This window comes from Nerophis ophidion, linkage group LG17, assembly GCF_033978795.1.
Source record: "Nerophis ophidion isolate RoL-2023_Sa linkage group LG17, RoL_Noph_v1.0, whole genome shotgun sequence".
NCBI lineage: Eukaryota > Metazoa > Chordata > Actinopteri > Syngnathiformes > Syngnathidae > Nerophis > Nerophis ophidion.
In genome coordinates, this window is record NC_084627.1 from 28,820,091 (window position 1) to 28,841,846 (window position 21,756).

General features: G+C 44.3%; 1 long non-coding RNA gene across 1 annotated transcript; it reads left to right on the forward strand.

Moving 5' to 3' along the window:
• The first annotated feature begins 9,227 nt into the window (after positions 1 to 9,227).
• LOC133536294 (uncharacterized) lies at positions 9,228 to 19,772 on the forward strand. Its single transcript, XR_009802436.1, has 3 exons — positions 9,228 to 9,362; positions 17,191 to 17,356; positions 17,424 to 19,772. It is a non-coding gene; the product is annotated as an uncharacterized LOC133536294 (long non-coding RNA).
• Positions 19,773 to 21,756: the final 1,984 nt, after the last annotated feature.

Genomic DNA, 21,756 nt, shown 5'->3' on the forward strand with positions numbered 1-21,756 from the left:
CAATGCAAACAGTTGAGAGGTAACCCTAGGACAGAAATGTTCCACTATATACTGAATAAAAATGTAAATGCCACACTTTTTTTGTGCTTTCTTTTTTATGACTTGGACTCAATGATCTAAAACTTACTATATACACAAAAAACCTATTCTTCTCAAATATTGTTCACAAATCTGTCTGGGCACAAAAAACCATTTGTTGCAGCAGCTGTCCGGGTGGCTGGTCTCAGAACATCATGAAGGAGCACCTATTTGATGTGGTTACACATGGTCTGCGGTTGTTAGGCCGGTTGGATATACCATTAAATGATCTGAAACGCCTTTGGAGACAGCTTATGGTAGAGAAATTAACATTCAAGTCACGGGCAGCAGCACTGGTGGACATCCCTGCATTCAGCATGCCAACTACAAACCCCGTTTCCATATAAGTTGGGAAATTATGTTAGATGTTAATATAAACGGAATACAATTATTTGCAAATCATTTTCAACCCATATTTAATTGAATGCAATACAAGGACAAGATATTTGATGTTGAAAAGTCATAAACTTTTTATTTTTTTTGCAAATAATAATTAACTTAGAATTTCATGGCTGCAACACATGCCAAAGTAGTTGGGAAAGGGCATGTTCACCACTGTGTTACATCACCTTTTCTTTTAACAACACTCAATAAACGTTTGGTAACTGAGGAAACTAATTGTTGAAGCTTTGAAAGTTTAATTCTTTGCCATTCTTGTTTTATGTAGAGCTTCATTCGTTCAACAGTCCAGGGTCTCCGCTGTCGTATTTTACGCTTCATAATGCGCCACACATTTTTGATGGGAGATAGGTCTGGAATGCAGGCGGGCCAGGAGAGTACCCACACTCTTTTTTTTACGAAACCACGCTGTTGTAACACGTGCTGAATGTGGCTTGGCATTGTCTTGCTGAAGTAAGCAGGGGCGTCCATGAAAAAGAAGGAGCTTAGATGGCAGCATATGTTGTTCCAAAACCTGTATGTACCTTTCAGCATTAATGGTGCCTTCACAGATGTGTAAGTTACCCACGCCTTGTGCACTAATGCACTCCCATACCATCACAGATGCTGGCTTTTGAACTTTACATCGATAACAGTCTGGATGGTTCGCTTCCCCTTTGGTCCGGATGACACAATGTGGACTCGTCAGACCACAGTACACTTTTCCACTTTGCATCAGTCCATCTTAGATGATCTCGGGCTCAGAGAAGCCGGCGGCGTTTCTGGATGTTGTTGGTTAATGGCTTTCGCTTTGCATAGTAGAGCTTTAACTTGCACTTACAGATGTAGCGACAAACTGTATTTAGTGACAGTGGTTTTCTGAAGTGTTCCTGAGCCCATGTTGTGATATAATTTTAGAGATTGATGTCGGTTTTTGATTCAGTGCCGTCTGAGGGATCGAAGGTGACGGTCATTCAATATTGGTTTCCGGTCATGCCGCTTATGTGGAGGGATTTCTCCAGATTCTCTGAATGTTTTGATGATATTATGGACTGTAGATGTTGAAATCCCTAAATTTCTTGCAATTGCACTTTGAGAAATATTGTTCTTAAACTGTCTGACAATTTGCTCACGCAGTTGTGGACAAAGGGGTGTACCTCGCCCCTTCCTTTCTTGTGAAAGACTGAGCATTTTCTGGGAAGCTGTTTTTATACCCAATCATGGCACTCACCTGTTCCCAATTAGTCTGAAGACCTGTGGGATGTTCCAAATAAGTGTTTGATGAGCATTCCTCAACTTTATCAGTATTTATTTCCACCTTTCCCAACTTCTTTTTCACGTGCTGCTGGCATCAAATTCTAAAATTATTGATTATTTGCAAAAAAAAAAAAATGTTTATCGGTTTGAACATCAAATATGTTGTCTTTGTAGCATATTCAACTGAATATCGGTTAAAAATGATTTGCAAATCATTGTATTCCATTTATATTTACACCTAACTAGGGGTTTAACGGTAGACAAAAATTTCGGTTCGGTACGTACCTCGGTTTAGAGGTCACAGTTCGGTTAATTTTCGGTACAGTAAGAAAACAATAAAATATACATTTTTGGGGTTATTTATTTACAAAATTTGTAAACAATGGCTTTATCCTTTTAACATTGGGAACACTATAATAATTTTGTCCATGTTAATCCATATTAAACTGTTTCAAGTTGTTGCTTTGATTAAATAAAATGACAAACACTTAAACAGTTTCAGGTCAACGCATCATGCTTAATTTATTACAGCATTTGGGGAGCCTGTAGTTGACTTTTATTGATGTTCGTAATAGTTGTTGTGACTGGGAGGTGTTTTTTTTTATAATTTGGGGAGAGTACGCTGTCCGCTGCTCCCCTGCTAAACAACTATCTGCTTGACGCTGAAGCATTGACTACATTGACTAGGCGCTCTGAATACGCACTGCTGATTGGCAGTTACATCGCTCTGAATACGCACTGCTGATTGGCTTTGTATGTAACCAATCAGATGGTTGTGTGGGTGGGACAATGCTTGGTGCTGGCACAGAGGCAGAAAACAGAGCAGCTTTGCTCACAAACTTGTTCGGTACACCCTCGTGCCGAACCGAAACCCCCGTACCGAAAAGGTTCAATACAAATACACGTACTGTTACACCCCTACATCTAACACAATTTCCCAACTCATATGGAAACAAGGTTTGTACACGCTACCTCAAAATTTGTGACATCTGTGGCATTGTGCTAGGTGATAAAACTGCAAATTTGAGAGTGGCCTTTTATCATGGGCAGCCTAAGGCATACCTGAGCAATAATCATGCTGTTTAATCATCCCACCATCCCAATTATCTTGGCAAAGAAGAAATGCTCACTGACACATATTTGTGAACAATGTTTGGGAGTGTGTGAATGTGAGTGTGAAAAAATGAGAGATACAAAAAGTTGTTGTGTACAGGTGCGTGCACGTATGTATTTGTGTTAATGTGTTTACACGTGTATGTGAGACAAAAGGAACCTACTACAGCATGTACTACAAAAGATGTACATTTTTTACAGTCACTTATGTTATTACAGGGCTGATTTTAGCATAACGTTAGCTAAAAAAATCCACATCTTACCACAACATGTTTGGTTGGAAGTGAAATTATTCTAGGCTAAAATGTGAAAATGTTTACTGACACAGATGGCAGCACATGATATAACTTATTTTTCCTAGTTTGCAAGGTAAACGTTGAAGAGTTGTGCTGCTTCGTCAGACGTCCCATCACTTTTTACAGTGCACAATATGACTGCGGTCATGTGACTGTCAGGCTCTCTTTGATTGGTGAAATGGACTCAAAAGTCAGTGGTGCTTACTTGAATTGGTGAAACAGAGTCATGTGACCATGCCTGCTGGAAGAAATTTAACGACCCAAATGAATACAGTAATCAATAGATTATACATAACTATGATGATGATAATGATGATAATAATAATGGATTAGATTGATATATGTGAATACATGTAGCGATTGAAATGAAACACAATGTAAAGGAGAAAAAGTAGTTTCTTCTTCACAAAAAACTACTCAGACAGAAACATTTATCCAAAAATGTACCTATTTATATGTATCAAAGTACGGTAGATGTTGTGCGTTATCACCCACTTCTGTATGTATATTTACACTATTTTGGTATTTATAACTAACTGCTCCTACGATAAAATAATCTTTTATATATCTTGTAATGTCAAATAGTTATGTACGATACAACTTATTTTCTTTACGCTCCGATAGCAAGTACCATTTAGCCTGGTACATACCTAGTGTGTGTTAAAATTTCAAAAGTTGTTGGGCAATCAACTTCAAACTATATAAAATCCCAGAGCAAAACAATAATGACATTGTTTTGCACTGAATGCCACATTTTATTTATTTTTAACTTTATGTATAGTGTCTCCAAGTAGCCTGCAATAGTGGTTCTCAAACTGTGGCAAGCCAAATAATCAATTTATAAAATTGCCAAGTGTTTACCTGGGCGAAAGAAAAAGTAGTTCCCTCCTAGTCGCGTTTCATTTTGACTAAATCTCAAAGACTTGTTTAGTCCACTGTGTTCCTAGTAATATTTTGATTTGAGAGTCGATATTAAATAATACAAATCTGATATTGGTGGTATCAATATTCAAGTATCGTTCCGCACATCACCAATGCCGAATGTTTATTGTCACACCGCGGTGACGTATAACTTGTCTCGTTTTTTTCTGTCTTCTGAATTGCATGTTTTAGTTTTAAAAGTAACTCTCCAATCGTTTCGGGTCACTTGCTTTTCCTTTTGTGTCATCAGTCTGAGGTCATCCTAGACACCTGATTGTTTGCACCTGTTCCCCATTACCCTCATGTGTCTAATAAGCCCACGCCTCCCCTTGTTCTGTGCCAGATTGTCTTGTTTTTTGTGCCTCTCTAGCATCATGTCCATGCCTTGCCTTGTCTCTTGTTTAAGTATCTTGATCCTGAATTCCCTTATTGGTATTTTGAGTTTTCCTTTTCTCCTCCTCAGCAGAGTGAGTTTTGTTTAATTAGTTTTGCAGCAGAAGTGGTGAGTTTTCAGTTTTGTCTTTCAGTTCTTCCTTTTCTTCAATTTTTGAGTGACAATTTTCTTTAATAACTTTTCTATATTACACATAGTAAAGAAGTTTTACAGACATTGTTTCTCCCTCTTTTTGGAGCGTTTTTTGTTTACGATAAATTTCATAGATTATATCCTGCACCAAGTCTAGTTCGCTATTGTTTTTTTGTTTCCTCCTTTCGGAATGATTTTCGGTTCCTTTTTTGTGGAACCCTTTTTTTTTTTTTTTTTTTGCCCACTAGTCAGGTTACTGCATATGTTGATTTGCCCTGACTCTGGAGGTGAAAAGAAACTTTTAAAATAAAAGCCTACCGGATGGTTCCTTACTCTGCATCTGAGTCCTATTTTTGACCAAGCCTGACAGTTATTGAATATTCAAAGTGAAGAAAACTGGAAATAAAAACTAACAAAATAAATTGATTTGGAAAGAAAAATAAAGTAACTACAGTACAGAATTAATGAGCATTTCTGGGCTATTTAAAATTAAGTTTGACAGGTGCGCTACAGGTCTCTCCATTGTGAATCATTGAGTTCATTCATGTTTCACTCTCTGACTGCACAATTAAACACTGTTATTGGCTTTCGTGAGTGTTGTGTGTTGAGCTTTATGTTTTGTCTGCGATGTGTTACACCCAGTGACCACCAGGAGGAGTGCTAGGTGGGTATACCGTATGTATACTAGGTTGGAATTCCGTTCCTGTTGTGTAAATAAAGCTGTCTAATGATCCACACCAGCTTCTGACTCGGCTCTCGTGATTACATTGATAAAGTGAAATATTGATATGACTGTAAGTGTTACAGACTAACAGTCGGTATATAATAATTGGCGACGAGTCAGGGGATAAAATGCCGATGGTTTAAGAGGGCAGGTGGCGCTTAATCCGCAAAGTTTATCGACGGTTAGGGTTAGGGGAGGAGTATATATACAGCCAATTCACCAACTCGAGTATTTCATATATATATATATATATATATATATATATTTATATATATATATATATATATATATATATATATATATATATATATATATGAAATACCTGACTCTCAGTGAATTCTTGCTATATATATTTATTTTATATATATATATATAAATATATATATATATATATATATATTTATATATATATATATATATATAATAAATAGTTGAATTTCAGACGGCACCTACCAAATACACAGTAATAAAAACACAGTTGTTCTACTAACTGTACTGTGCTTGCTGGTTACTAAAAACAACAACGACAACACTTACCTTTTACTATTTGAGTAACGTCATTTCCGAGTTTCCAGAAGATGGCGCCAGTTTGTGCTTTGGCCTGCCGTCTCTCGCTGCCAGCTCTGTTTGTTTTTGTGTTGTTTGCGTCTATTTTCGTCTCTGTCAGCTCACTGCTTGTGTATTACCGCCAAACACTGTTGGATCTTTGTCCCTCTCCCACTGTACACTACCACAACACCCACTGATATGATCAACTTTGACGTTGGTTTTTCAAAGTCCCAGTCAGCTTTTTCACCTGACCGGATTCCTGCCTTCCTTTCCCGCATCGTGGCTCCTCTCTCCTGCCACCTGCGGGCTGTGTGTCGGGCCCCACCTGGATTAGCTGCGCCCTTGGGCGTGCTGGCCCGTGCAAGGTTTGGTCTTGTGAACGCAAGATCTTTGACAAACAAAACGTTTATCCTGAAGGATTTCATCACCTTCCGCTGACTTGACTTCTTCTGTGTGACGGAAACATGGCTGAGAGCCGGTGAGTCCGCCCCTCTTAATGAACTTCTGCCTCCGGAGTGTTCGTACTTTAATTCTCCGCGGTCGTCCGGTCGAAAAGAAGGATGATTAGCAGTCGTTTTTAAAAATGACTTTAAATGCCATCAGATCCGCCTGCAATCCTCCTTTTCAAGCTTCGAACTGTGCATGTTTGTGCTGGAGGAGGCGTGGCCTCCAGCTCCGGCTGAATTTTCGGAGATTTTCGGGAGAAAATTTCTTCCGGGAGGTTTTCGGGAGAGGCGCTAAATTTCGGGAGTCTCCCGGTAAATCCGGGTGGGTTGGCAAATATGGCCTAAGGTGGAGGAGGAACATTTTGGTAACTGGGGAGAACGATGCAGATCACCTAAAAAACTTAGATGCAGTGTTGGGCCGACTGGGAAAATTCAGTTTGCGAGTACAGAAGGAAAAATGTGAATTCTTCAAGAGTTAATTGGAATACTTGGGGCATGTCATTGATTAAAAAAAAAGGGCTACATAAGTCCCCAGAGAAGCTTAAGGCCATAGCGGAGGCCCCAGCCCCCAATAATGTGAGTCAGCTCCGTTCTTTTTTGGGCCTGATAAACTATTATGAGCGTCTTGTTAAAAGTATGGCAACCATGCTCAGCCCCTTACATGAGCTGTGGCATGGAAGTGGTCACCGGAGTGTGAGAAAGCCTTTAAGGCAGCAAAAGAACACCTGCAGTCAGAACAGATGCTAACGCATTATGACCCCAGGTTGCCTCTGCGGCTAGCGTGCGACGCGTAGCCCTATGGGGTGGGCGCGGTACTTTCGCACGTGATGCCCGGTGGTGAGCAGAGACCCATAGCCTTTGCCTTTAGGACACTGAGCGAGGCGGAGCAAAATTATGCTCAGATTGAAGGGGAGGCGCTGGGAATTATTTTTGGGGTACGTAAATTCCACGCCTAATTGTACGGGTGCCATTTTATACTACTCACAGATCACAGACCGCTGACAAGTATATTACGTCCCAGTAAGGCGATGCCAACCATGGCGGCCGCGGGACTGCACAACTGCACAATCCAATACAGTAAAGCAGCAGATCATGGGAATGCAGACAGTCTTTCAAATTTGCCACTGCAGTTAGCACATGGGGAAAAGCCAGACGCAGTAGATAGGGTAACTAAGTATGACCCAGTGCTCTCTAGGGTAGTAAATATCGTAGTGTGAGGCCAGTTCGTGGGGACAGTTGGGCAGAATGACGCGTTGGCACCCTTCTACATGCGACGAGACGAACTGACGGTGATCCAGGGGTGTTTGCTATGAAGCAGCAGAGCGGTAGTTCCTCCAGCGTTGAGACCGCAGCTTCTGAAGGAACTACATGCCAGGCACCCGGGCATGGTCAAGATGAAGGCCATTGCATGGAGCCATGTCTGGTGGCCGGGGTTAGACGCCCGGATTGAACAGCAGGCCAGGATATGCTCTACGTGTCAACGGGACCAAAAGAACCCACTGCACACCTGTCCGTGGCCGGGATCCCCTTGGCAACGGATCCATGTGGACTTCGCGGGGCCGTTTGAAGGACACATGTTCTTTGTGGTGGTAGATGCGTACTCTAAGTGGCCGGAAGTCCAAGTGATGAAAACGATGACAGAGAAGACTGTACAGGCCCTGATGAGTATGTTTGCCCGCAATGGAGTACCAGAGACACTGGTTAGTGACAATGGGCCACAGTTCACAGCGGCAGCGTTCAGGGCATTTCTCCGGGCAAACGGAGTGAAGCACAAAAGGTCAGCGCTGTTTCACGCCGCCACAAAAGGTCAAGCAGAGCGTTATGTGCAGACGCTGAAGTGTTCATTGAAAGCATCTAGGGGAACATTTACGCTGCAACATCGAGTGGAGGCATTTATACTCAGCTACAGGAATGCGCCTCACATGACGACGAGTGAGTCTCCAGCTATGCTCTTCTTGCGCCGTCGGCTCCGCTCTCGCTTGGACCTTGTGAAGCCGAACGTGTCGGCTGCGGTGAAGCTGGCACAGGAGGGCCAACGAGAACGCAGAGCCCTGGTGGCTGAGGACAGACGATTTGCAGTGGGGGAGGCCGTGCTGGTGCGTGATTATCAACGGGGGGAGGAAAAGTGGATGCCTGGACTGGTGGAATCACAAAAGGGACCGGTATCCTACTCCGTGGATGTGGGGTCAGGCGCGTTCTGGAGACGTTACACAGAGCAGATGAGAGCTGGTGACTGTGCTGTTGGTTCCCACTGGTCCAGAGCAACCAGCTGTTCTGAGTGAACAGAAAATTGGGGCCCAGCCACTTGCTACTCCCCCTTTTCCGGCAGGAGGGGACACTATGGGAACCGGTACAGTTTCCTCTGAGCCAGAAGTGTCACCCAGACGGACAGCAGATGTTGGAGCGCCAGGCCGGAGGTATCCTCTCCAGGTTACCAAAACTCCAGACCGCCTTAATCTCTGTACTGTGGGGGAGTGAGTTGTTAAAGAGTCATGTCACGTTTTGGGGCAGAATAATCCCTGTTGACCGACTCCGAGGTTCGGGGGTAGTCTACCCCCCGGGCTCAGTAAGTATGTATGTGTTTAAGTTTGAGTTCCCTATTTACAATAGCCCCCTAAGTGGGTATTTCAATTTATTTTATTGCTACACCGCAGGTTCGCACCAAGCATCATTTTGCACATAACACACATTCTAAGTGCTTATGGGCTAGTCTGTTTTTATAGGCCAAGTTTTAATTGGGATGGTTGTAGGTGGGTGTGAATCTGAATAAGTGGGGAGGGATGTTGTGTGTTGAGCTTTGTTTTGTCTGCACTGTGTTACACCCAGTGACCACCAGGGGGAGTGCTAGGTGGGTATACCGTATATATATTGGGTTGGACTTCCGTTCCTGTGTGTGTAAATAAAGCTGTCTAATAATCCACACCAGCTTTCGACTCGGCTCTCGTGATTACATTGGCAATGTGAAATAATAGTATGACTGTAAGTGTTACTGACTAAGAGTCAGTATATAATAGTGAGCATTTTGTTTTTGCAGGACAATCTTGTTCAAATCCAGTAGCAGAAGACAATATACGGTATGTTCTGTCTCCCATTTAAAGTTTACTCAACACATCAGTGGAAATATGCTGACCTACTTTATCTCTGCGACCTTAGTTTTAGGTAGGGGAACATTACAGCTATCCCGAGACTCTTCAGGCTTTAATAACAAACTATTTAAAAGGCAATATAGTTTGTTTAACAACCAAAACTCCAATATGGTTTTATGTCCAAGCCTCCTTTACACAGTGATGTCACAGCATTCCAATAAAATAGCAAGCCCGATATTAAGCTGCTTTGCTCGGGAAACACAAAACTTTCCTGTCAGCTTTTCACAATAATGGTCGATAGCTAACCCATTGAAGGACAGGGGTCTTCAACTAGCAGGCTCGGGGCCCGGGAATGACACCATGCCGGCCCCCAAGTTAAGCGCAAAAGTTGGAAGACAAAGTCTTTTGCAACATATTCCAAAAAACACTGTAAACAATTTGGCTTTGCATCGACATTTCGACCTTGTAAGCAAATATAGTTTTTTTTTTTTGGTAATATGGGGTGGCGACTTGTCCAGGGTGTACAACGCCTTCCGCCTGATTGTAGCTGAGATAGGCACCAGCGCCCCCCGTGACCCCAGAGGAAATAAGTGGTAGGAAATGGATGGATGGATGACTTATATAATAAAGGTGTTGTTATAGCTTGTTTACTTCAGATGCAGCCAGAAGTCTTTGTTCAACTTTTTATCAATCAACCAATCAAATGTTATTTATGCAGCACTTTTAATGCACAGGCAAGTGGAAACACAGTGCTTTACACCAGGATAAAAAGAAGAGAGGAAAACACACACACACACACACATACTGGTTATCATTTGGAATGGGAACCAAGTTTGTGATCATGACTTGTGGGGACGACCCTTTCTACAGGCTGTGGAGGCATAAAAAAATGAGGTCAAATGGCCACGGCCCAGTTAGCTCATACACATCTTTAAATCTCTGGATTGATGAAGTAATGTGCTGATCATTCTTACTGGGGACCCTGGGGAAAAAGAGTTAAAATGATTCATGGGGACCAAATTTCAATAATTTTGCATAATTCACACAAATTTGTACGTGACTACGGAGGACCATTTAAAAAAAAAAGTTCAAATTAAATATGACATGATTCTCAAAATACAGCACTACAGGTGTCCTCTTATAGGAAGTTCCATCACTTAAATGTTAAAGCAAATCCTGCATCTTCTGTGACATGACTGAAAACTGCTATTTAGCAGTAATGAAGTTGTCTGCAACTCTGAATGTGAATCATACTTTAAAGTAATAATGTTTTATAATCAGGCTGTATGAAAACGGCATCCTAAGGATTACTACACCAGATTTTTTGGGGAAAAAATACATGTCAGGCTGGGGCTGTGGATGTTTGTGCTTCCTCGATGCAAGGATGATGTGGGACGAGTCAGGCATGAATGTAAGTACATGGTTGTTTATTTAATAAACAAATAAACAAAAAGCGCTCACAATGGAGGAAGAAACTTGGCTAAACAGTACAAACGTGAAACAAAAACACCTGCTCAAGGGCATGAAAGACAATTTAACTATAAACTTAAATAGCACGATGGCAAAACTAGAGACATGAAACAAAAGAGTGCACTGTGGCATAAATATATAAACTTACTCGGCATGGAACTGTGGACAGGACGTAAAGGTTTGGACAGCATGGGTAGGGTGCGTGTGAGTGTGTGAGGATCCCAGAATGATGAACAGAAAGAAAATTACTTAAATACTGGCTGTGATAATCAGGAACAGGTGCGGGACTGAGGGCAGGGGCGTGACAAGGTGGGAACTAATATGTTGGCATGGAAACAAAACCAGGAAGTGCAAAACGTGACTGAATGTCCAAAATCAAAAACATAACATGACAAAACAAAACATGATCCATAGGTGTGACAGAGCCCGCCCGTTAAAGACAGCTCCCAGATATCCAAAAACAAAAAACAAAACAAAACTATGATCGAGAGTCATTGGAGGGGGGGCGGGGGACATGGCGGTGGATCGCCAAAGCACGTGTCCCCGTATCCAACGGGGCAAGGTCAGGTGGCGGCGACGCGTGGAGGACCGAGGTGGGCGACCTGGAAACGGCCACCCCCTTGGCGTGGCGGACGACCACGTAGTGGCCACCACTGTGGCCGACGAGGAGGTCAACATCCTTGGCGTGGTGGACGCCCACGTAGCAGCCACATCCGTGACCAACAAGGAGGCGGGCGCGTCGTCATCGTGGCCGGCGTTGGCGGTCGACGTGGACTTGGCGGTCAACGTGGACTTGGCCGTGGACTTGGACTTGGACTTGGCCGTGGACTTGGCCGTGGACTTGGACTTGGCCGTGGACTTGGACTTGGCCGTGGACTTGGACTTGGCCGTGGATTTGGCCGTGGACTTGGCCGTGGACTTGGTCCTGGAATTGGACTTGGTCGTGGAGCTGCCACTGGCGGCGCTTGGCTTCGTGGAGCTGCCACTGGCGGCGCTTGGCTTCGTGGAGCTGACACTGGCGGCGCTTGGCTTCGTGGAGCTGACACTGGCGGCGCTTGGCTTCGTGGAGCTGCCACTGGCGGCGCTTGGCTTCGTGGAGCTGCCACTGGCGGCGCTTGGCTTCGTGGAGCTGCCACTGGCGGCGCTTGGCTTCGTGGAGCTGCCACTGGCGGCGCTTGGCTTCGTGGAGCTGCCACTGGCGGCGCTTGGCTTCGTGGAGCTGCCACTGGCGGCGCTTGGCTTCGTGGAGCTGACACTGGCGGCGCTTGGCTTCGTGGAGCTGACACTGGCGGCGCTTGGCTTCGTGGAGCTGACACTGGCGGCGCTTGGCTTCGTGGAGCTGACACTGGCGGCGCTTGGCTTCGTGGAGCTGACACTGGCGGCGCTTGGCTTTGTGGAGCTGACACTGGCGGCGCTTGGCTTCGTGGAGCTGACACTGGCGGCGCTTGGCTTGGTGGAGCTGACACTGGCGGCGCTTGGCTTGGTGGAGCTGACACTGGCGGCGCTTGGCTTGGTGGAGCTGACACTGGCGGCGCTTGGCTTCGTGGAGCTGACACTGGCGGCGCTTGGCTTCGTGGAGCTGACTCTGGCGGCGCTTGGCTTGGTGGAGCTGACACTGGCGGCGCTTGGCTTCGTGGAGCTGACAATGGCGGCGCTTGGCGTCTTGGAGCTGGCACTGGTACCAGCCGTGGACGTAGACGAGGACTTTGACGTGGAGCAGGTCGTGGCGCTGGCCGTTGACTTTGACTTGGTGCTAGCATCGGACTTGGTCTTGGGCTTTGGCGTGGACTTGGGCTTTGGCGTGGATTAGGGCTTTGGCGTGGACTTGGAGCTGGACGTGGAGCTGGACGTGGACTTGGTCTTGGAGCTGGACGTGGACTTGGTCTTGGAGCTGGACGTGGACTTGGTCTTGGAGCTGGAAGCTGCGGCTTAACCGGCTGAAAAACTGGTTGCTGTGGCTTGGAACCGCACCGGGCAGAACCAACCCACAAGCTCCCAGCCCCAGGCCCCCCCTCAAGGAGTGGCTGCCAGACACTTTCACCATGATCTGAAAAAGTCTTTTGGGGAGGGCGGAGGGCGGTGAGGAGGAGGCCAGAATCTTCCTCTTTACATTGTCCATCTTGTACTTTATTTGTCTTGGTTTGATTTTTTGAAAAAAATTATTGTGGCTTGGGGGTGGCTTGAGTCCTGGGGGGCATGGCATGAACTTTGGACTTATTTTGATTATTTGCAGAAAAAAAAAATGTGTGCCTTGGGAGGGGAGGAAAAGCCACACGGTGCGAACCTGTCAGACAGCGTTGAGGGGCAAGTCCTGTCCCTCTTCTGCGCATGCCTGTGCGCTGCTCCGGACCGCCGCCGGGGCGCTCGCGTCCCAGGGGGTGTGTCGTCACCGCGCGATGAGCCAGGTGCTGGGGAGGACATCCGGCTGACCCGTGAGTGGGGGCGGAAGCGGTCCTCTGCATCCGCCACTTTCGCCAGAAGTTGGCTCCATGCTTCCACCGCGCCGGGAGGAAGCTCTTCATCGCTCAACTCCTTTTCGTCCTCGTGCGCCCATGGCTGAGCGTCCGCAACGAGCCGGAGGAATATCTCCTGCTTGTCCGCTTCCGTGAGGAATATTTCTTCCACATCATTTGCGAGGAAGCCGTTTTGCTGGGATCCTTCTGTCAGGCTGGGGCTGTGGATGGTTGTGCTTCCTCGATGCAAGGATGATGTGGGACGAGTCAGGCATGAATGTAAGTACATGGTTGTTTATTTAACAAACAAATAAACAAAAAGCGCTCACAACGGAGGAAGAAACTTGGCTAAACAGTACAAACGTGAAACAAAAACTCCTGCTCAAGGGCATGAAAGACAATTTAACTATAAACTTAAACAGCACAATGGCAAGACTAAAGACATGAAACAAAAGAGTGCACTGTGGCATAAATATATAAACTTACTCGGCATGGAACTGTGGACAGGACGTAAAGGTTTGGACAGCATGGGTAGGGTGCGTGTGAGTGTGTGAGGATCCCAGAATGATGAACAGAAAGAAAATTACTTAAATAATGGCTGTGATAATCAGGAACAGGTGCGGGACTGAGGGCAGGGGCGTGACAAGGTGGGAACTAATACGTTGGCATGGAAACAAAACCAGGAAGTGCAAAACGTGACTGAATGTCCAAAATCAAAAACATAACATGACAAAACAAAACATGATCAATAGGTGTGACAATACATTAGTTTTAACTAAGGATGGATACCATACAGAATCACAGTACTGTTAATGCCAGGACAACAAATGTTTCACTTTTCAAGAAAATTAATTCTCTTTTACCATTATTTGAAACACGTAAAAAATGTAACACCAATTTCCCTGTTGTGAGCTCAATAAAGGATTATCTTATTTTACCTTAAACCACAGAAATAAAATACAAACCCATTTAAACTTTTATTTTTACTTTTTATTTTTAACAACTTTGAACATAAAGAACATAAAAAAACTGTGCTACTTAACCAGTCTTGCTGATTATCTCTTAATCTACTATTTTACCTGCAATCTCCTTTTGTAGGCCGTAATGCAGTTGTACACAGAGAGCTTCCGGTTCGGCCCTGAAACATTTCAAACAATCACTCTTCGCTAGTACAATGGGATGAATCGCTTCATGTGCTTCTCGACACCCTTCACCTCTTTCTCTTCTCAGGGTTTTCTTTTCTGGGCAGCTTTACCTGTGACCATACAAAGTGATCATAAAAAATATGTGTATGAAAATAAGATAAAAAAAAAGAAGATTAAGAAATTAAGTTATACATTTGTTTGCTATAATGTCTCTAACCCACATTTGTGAGAAAACAAAGACTGATAAAACTTGACTAAAATAACAGTTTATGTAAACAGTTTACCTTTGGAATAAAAAATGGTAAATGGGTTTTACTTGTATGGCGCCTTTCTACCTTTTTGAAAAACTCAAAGCGCTTTGACAATATTTCCACATTCACCCATTCACACACACATTTAAACAGTTTATGTTTATAGTTTACATTTGGAAGAATGTCTCACTGCACAATCTCCTAATGATACCTCCTCTTCTTTTGAGAGTCGTTTCAGTCTCTTGGGGGAAGGGATTGCTTCCTCCTCAAAGGCCCCCTCTGTGTGGGGGGCCTTTATTTGGGGCAGTATACCTCGGTTGGTAGAGCGACCGTGCCAGCAACTTGAGGGTTGCAGGTTCGATACCCGCTTCCGCCATCCTAGTCACTGCCGTTGTGTGCTTGGGCAAGACACTTTACCCACCTGCTCCCAGTGCCACCCACACTGGTTTAAATGTAATTTAGATATTGGGTTTCACTATGTAAAGCACTTTGAGTCACTAGAGAAAAATCCATCCATTTTCTACCGCTTGTCCCTTACGGGGTCGCGGGGTGGCGCTGGCGCCTATCTCAGCTACAATCGGGGGGAAGGCGGAGTACACCCTGGACAAGTCGCCACCTCATCGCAGCGCCAACACAGATAGACAGACAACTTTCACACTCACATTCACACACTAGGGCCAATTTAGTGTTGCCAATTAACCTATCCCCAGGTGCATGTCTTTGGAATGGGAGGAAGCCGGAGTACCCGGAGGGAACCCACGCAGTCACGGGGAGAACATGCAAACTCCACACTGAAAGATCCCGAGCCTGATTTGAACCCAGGACTGCAGAGGGCTTCACGGTGGAAGAAGGGTTAGTGCGTCTGACTAGAGAAAAAGGGCTATATAAATATAATTCACTTCACTTCACTCTTCTGTTGGTTCAATGTAACAAACATTCAGTGTCATGCTTACCATAGGCCACATGCACTTCTAGAGTGCTAACCATATGGAACTTCAAGAAAAAATCTAAATAACAGAATATTAAGAAATAAATTGTCATTAAAACTACTGTGAATACTGTCGAATACATTTAATAAACCACAAAAATTAGTATTGACATACATACCAATCTCAAGAATTGAACAGTTTTCGTCCTCTGGTAAGATCTTCCTCTTAAATTTCCACAACACTTTCTGTAGGAGACATACCATATTAAGCTTATATTTGAGTTCAAACGAAACAAAAGGATGGGAAAAAATTATAGACGAAGGAAACAACAAAGATGACAACACACCATTTGGACCAATTGTGATTTCATCTACATTGTACAAACCCTGTTTTCATATGAGTTGGGAAATTGTGTTAGATGTAAATATAAACAGAATACAATGATTTGCAAATCAATTTCAACTCATATTCAGTTGAATATGCTACAAAGACAACATATTTAATGTTCAAACTGATAAATGTTATTTTTCTGCAAATAATCATTAACTTTAGAATTTGATGCCAGCAACGCATGACAAAAAAGTTGGGAAAGGTGGCAATAAATACTGATAAAGTTGAGGAATGCTCATCAAACACTTATATGGAACATCCCACAGGTGTGCAGGCTAATTGGGAACAGGTGGGTGCCATGATTGGGTATAAAAGCAGCTTCCATGAAATGCTAAGTAATTCACAAACAAGGATGGGGCGAGGGTCACCAATTTGTAAGCAAATTGTCGAACAGTTTTAGAACAACATTTCTCATCGAGCTATTGCAAGGAATTTAGGGATTTTACCATTTACGGTCCGTAAAATAATCAAAAGGTTCAGAGAATCTGGAAAAATCACTGCACGTAAGCGATGATATTATGGACCGTTGATCCCTCAGGCGGTATTGCATCAAAAACAGACATCAGTGTGTAAAGGATATCAACAAATGGGCTCTGGAACACTTCATAAAACCACTGTCAGTAACTACAGTTGGTCGCTACATCTGTAAGTGCAAGTTAAAACTCTGCTATGCAAAGCAAAACCCATTTATCAACAACACCAAGGAACACCGCTGGCTTCGCTAGGCCCGAGCTCATCTAAGATGGACTGATGCAAAGTGTTCGTGGTCTGACGAGTCCACATTTCAAATTATATTTGGAAACTGTAGACGTGGTGTCCTCCGGAACAAAGAGGAAAATAACCATCCGGATTGTTATAGGCGCAAAGTTCAAAAGCCAGCATCTGTGATGGCATGGGGGTGCATTAGTTCCCAAGGCATGGAAAACGTACACCTCTGTGAAGGCACTATTAATGCTGAACAGGTTTTGGAGCAACACACACACGCACACACTCAATATAGGCCAGAGACATCATTGACTGTACTTGCTCTCTAATTAGATGTTATATGCTGCCACTTAGTGGGCATATTTTAGCATTGCAGCTTCTCCAATCAGCAGGGAAAAAAGGTGAAAAAAGCCAGAATCAAAGAATCAAACCATCCATCAGTGTTTCCCACACATTGACAATCTATTGCCCAGATTTGTGTTGGGGGCGTGCCCAATATGACATTGTGGAGAGGCTGAGCCGACGGGCCGACGGCGGGGCAGGGCACACTGGAGCCCTACCCAAGATGGCGGCAAGGACAATGCGGCTGAGCGGAGCGTCAGGGCGTGCTGGGAGCGACGCCGCCACAATCTAATTCAGGTGCGTTGGTCTTCTTCAACTTCTTCATTGGCACACAATTGACTTATCTCCTCACACTGTATAAAAGGCGAAGAAGGAGGAGAGATCAAGGCAGAAGGAGTTGGAGAGTCAGCAGCAGTGGCTGGAGAACCTGAGTACAGAGAGCAACAGAGAGCGAGCCGAAGACAGCGACGACATGCCCGGCTGAAAGACAACAAGGAGCGAGCAGGAGAGAAGGAGCTGAAAAGTGACCCGACCACAGACAAGCTTGTGTTAGTGAAAGAATAAACCAGAGTAAAACCTGCTCAAAGCAATGTCCTTTCTGAGTGGTCCATGGAACCCTCACAATGACAGCAAGAGTCTGTCACATTTGGCGCCCAACCCGGAAGGACCGTTCACTGAGCTGGCGGCAAGCAGCCGGCAGCGGCTCGAGGAGTCCCACCAACAGCTGTGGCTCCTGCAGGTGCTGACGGACTAGGTGGGAGGAGGCAGCGAGTGCCCCCCCAAAGAAGTAACGGAGAAGCACAAGAAGGAAGATGGCAGTGCAGATGAGGCGCCCCCTGCTCAGGAGACCGATGCACAGCCCGTGAAGCCTGCAGCTGAAAAAGGAGAAGAAGAAGTGAAAGAAGTGGAAGAAAAAGACAAAGAAGTAGAAGAAGATGACGATGAATAAATTTATGTTGAAGAAGTTTATGTTGAAGAAGTTTATCAGGATGAAGAAGAAGAAGAAGTTTATGTTGAAGATGAAGAAGAAGTTGAAGATGAAAAAATTGAAGAAGAAGAAGATGTTTATGATGATGATGATGAAAAAGACAAAGAAAAGGATGAAGGAAAAGACAATGACATGGTTGTGGCTGACTCAAAAACTGAAGAGGACCACAGATCACCAGCAGAGGGCGAGGATGCTACTTCACCACCAGAGGACGAAGACAACATGGAAGTAGAAGAAATGGTGGTGGCTGACTCGCAAACTGAAGAGGACCACACAACGCCAGCAGAGGGTGAGGATGCTACTTCACCAACAGAGGAAGAAATAAAACAGGCGACAAAGAAGAAGACTGGCAGCACAGTTGGTCAAGGCCATTTTCACTTCCCGTTCCAGGGGAAAAAAGGGGGGTGGAGTAGGCTCAGCCGGTCGGAAGCCCGGCTTGCGTCCGGTGATGAAGGACTGTGGGGAGGCGGAGCCGACGGGCCGACTGCGGGGCGGGGCACGCTGGAACCCTGCCGAAGATGGCGGCAAGGAGGCGGAGAATGCGGCTGAGTGGGGAGGCGGGGTGTGCTGGGAGCACCGCCGCCGCAATCTAAATCAGGTGCGTGGATTGTGCACCGGCACACAATTGACTTATCTCCTCACAGTGTATAAAAGGGGAGAAGGAGGAGAGATCAAGGCAGAAAGAGTTGGAGAGTCCACAGCAGTGGCTAGAGAACCTGAGTACCGAGAGCGACAGAGAGCGAGCCGAAGACAGCGACGCCGTGCCCGGCTGAAAGAGAGCGAGGAGCGAGCAGGAGTGGAGGAGCTGAAAAGGGACCTGACCGCAGACAAGCTTGTGTTTTTGTAAAAATAAACAAGAGTCAAACCTGCTCAAAGCAATGTCCTTCCTGAGTGGTCCATGGAACCCGCACGACGAAAGCAAGAGTCTGTCACAGACACCATCACATAATTTGCCATGACGCATGCCTTTTTTTTAAGACTAAAAAATGTACACATTTACTTCGAGACAAATCTTGTTTATTAGCTATTACTATCAACATATGTTTTACTACTAGGTCGGTCTACTGCTCTCTGCACTGTGTGTTAACTATAAGTTTAAAACACATAATGGAGTCATTTTTTTGTGGAAAGGTTGAGTGTTACCTTGTTGTATTGCAAAACTATTGAAACAGCATGTACTTTTCTTTCAACATTTCTTTTTACTTGAATATTTGTTTGTTTTTTTGCATCTGAGATATGTTTTGTCTTTTGGACTTTGTACACATTTATTGCTGGAACTAACAAATGGAAGACATTATATCAACAACGACTTTATGGATTTATCTGTACATAACACAGTAAAAAGTACAAAAAACACTAAAATAATGGATCAATACAATACAGCCAAGTGGACATCAAATGATTATCAAAATGCTAAAGCAGTGGTTCTCAAACTTTTTTCACCAAGTACCACCTCAGAAAACCCTTTGTTCTCCAAGTACTACCATAATGACCAACATTAAAATACAGTATCATAATAGGGCTAAGTTATCATTTAAAAAGGCAGAGGTTTTATTTAACAAGTACATGTACTGTAATATTCTTAGCCACTCTAACACTACACACAGTTTGAACAGTAACACTGAGTTTGATCATGGGAAAATAAGACATTGTATTTTAATCAAGTGATTCTATGGTGAATTATGTACCTCAGTCTGAGAAAAATAAATATACACCCCGCCTGTGCCAGATACATTTCAATAATAAAATATATTTTAAATATTTGTCTTTTATCATTTAATTCTGAGTAATCATTAATGTAAATTGTGAAGTGAAGGGAAAGCCTTAACGAGCTGGATGCAATCTTGCCTGGAGGGAAGGAAACAGGTGGTAGAGGTGAACAGCACCGTGTCCCCCCGGCCCCTCAGGAAGCTGTGGAGTCCCCCAAGGCAGTATACTAGGACCTTTACTGTTCCTAATATACGTAAATGACATGGCTTCAGCATGCGACTGTGAATTGTTCCTGTTTGCGGATGACTCAGCCCTGCTGGTATCCGGCAAGGACAAGTCACAGGTGGGAAAAAATCCTCAGTGCTGAACTCCTCAGTATTTGCACCTGGCTTGCTGACAATAAACTTTCCATACACTTAGGTAAAACGGTATCCATCTTATTTGGGTCCCTCATCAACCGTAAGAAAGTCAGTGGCTTCACTATTAAGTGACATTGTTATCACCAGGAAAGATGAGGTCACCTACCTAGGTTCCATTGTAGAGGCCAATCTTTACTGTGATAAAATGGCAACCAAGGTGATCAAAAATGTCAACCAACGAACAAAATGTATCTAAAGAATCTCCTCTCTGGTCAACAAAAGCACCTTGAAGATTCTAGCGGAAACTCTCATTCAACCGTTTTTCGATTACGCTTGCACCTCCTGGTACCCCAGCACCTCCAAAACCCTCAAATCTAGACTCCAAATATCCCAGAACAAGCTTGTCAGGTTACTTTTAGACCTCCACCCCAGATCACACCTCACTCCTACCCACTTCTCCAAAATGGACTGGCTCTGGGTGGAGGACAGAATAAAACAACTTGCACTGAGCCTAGTTTATAAAATCCGCTACACCTCCCTGATACCGAAGTACATGCCAAACTACTTCCATAACGTAAATGACCGCCATAAGCACAACACCAGGGGAAGCTCCACAAACCACGTCAAACCTATATTCCAATCTAACAAAGGTCTTAACTCACTCTCCTTCTATGCCACATCAATGTGGAGTGCACTCCCAACAGGTGTAAAAGAAAGTGCATCTCTATTCTCCGGGCAGCACGGTGGGGGAGGGGTTAGTGTGTCTGCCTCACAATATGAAGGTCCTGAGTAGTCCTGGGTTCAATCCCGGGCTCAGAATCTTTCTGTGTGGAGTTTGCATGTTCTCCCCGTGACTGCGTGGGTTCCCTCCGGGTACTCCGGCTTCCTACCGCCTCCAAAGACATGCACCTGGGGATAGGTTGATTAGCAACACTAAACGGTCCCTAGTGTGTGAATGTGAGTGTGAATGTTGTCTGTCTATCTGTGTTGGCCCTGCGATGAGGTGGCGACTTGTCCAGGGTGTACGCCGCCTTCCACCCAATTTTAGCTGACATAGGCACCAGCGCCCCCCGCGACCCCAAAAGGGAATAAGCGGTAGGAAATGGATGGATGGATGGATCGCTATACTCCTTTAAAAGCGCACTTAAAAAACACCTCCAGGCAACTTCAACTCTAAACTAACACACTCCCTCCTCCACATCCCACCTCTCCGGATTGTAAATGATCAAATGTAAATAATCAAATGTATATACTTGTTCTTATGCTTTCTGAACTCACTATGTTCTCTGCTGGCTGTACATATCCTACCAAGTCAGACCTACACTGTTTCAATGTCAATTTCTCAGATGATGCAATTGTTGATGACCTAAGTACTGTTTTTAACCAAACCTAACCCCCCGGATTGTAAATAATGTAAATAATTCAATGTATATACGCTGATGATCAACTTGTGTGATGACTGTATTATGCTGATAGTATAATGAATTGATTAACGTGAACCCCGATTTAAACAAGTTGAAAAACGTATCCGGGTGTTACCATTTAGTGGTCAATTGTACGGAATATGTACTGTACTGTGCAATCTACTAATAAAAGTTTTGATCAATTAAGTATATTATTATATCGCTTTTCTCTAGTGA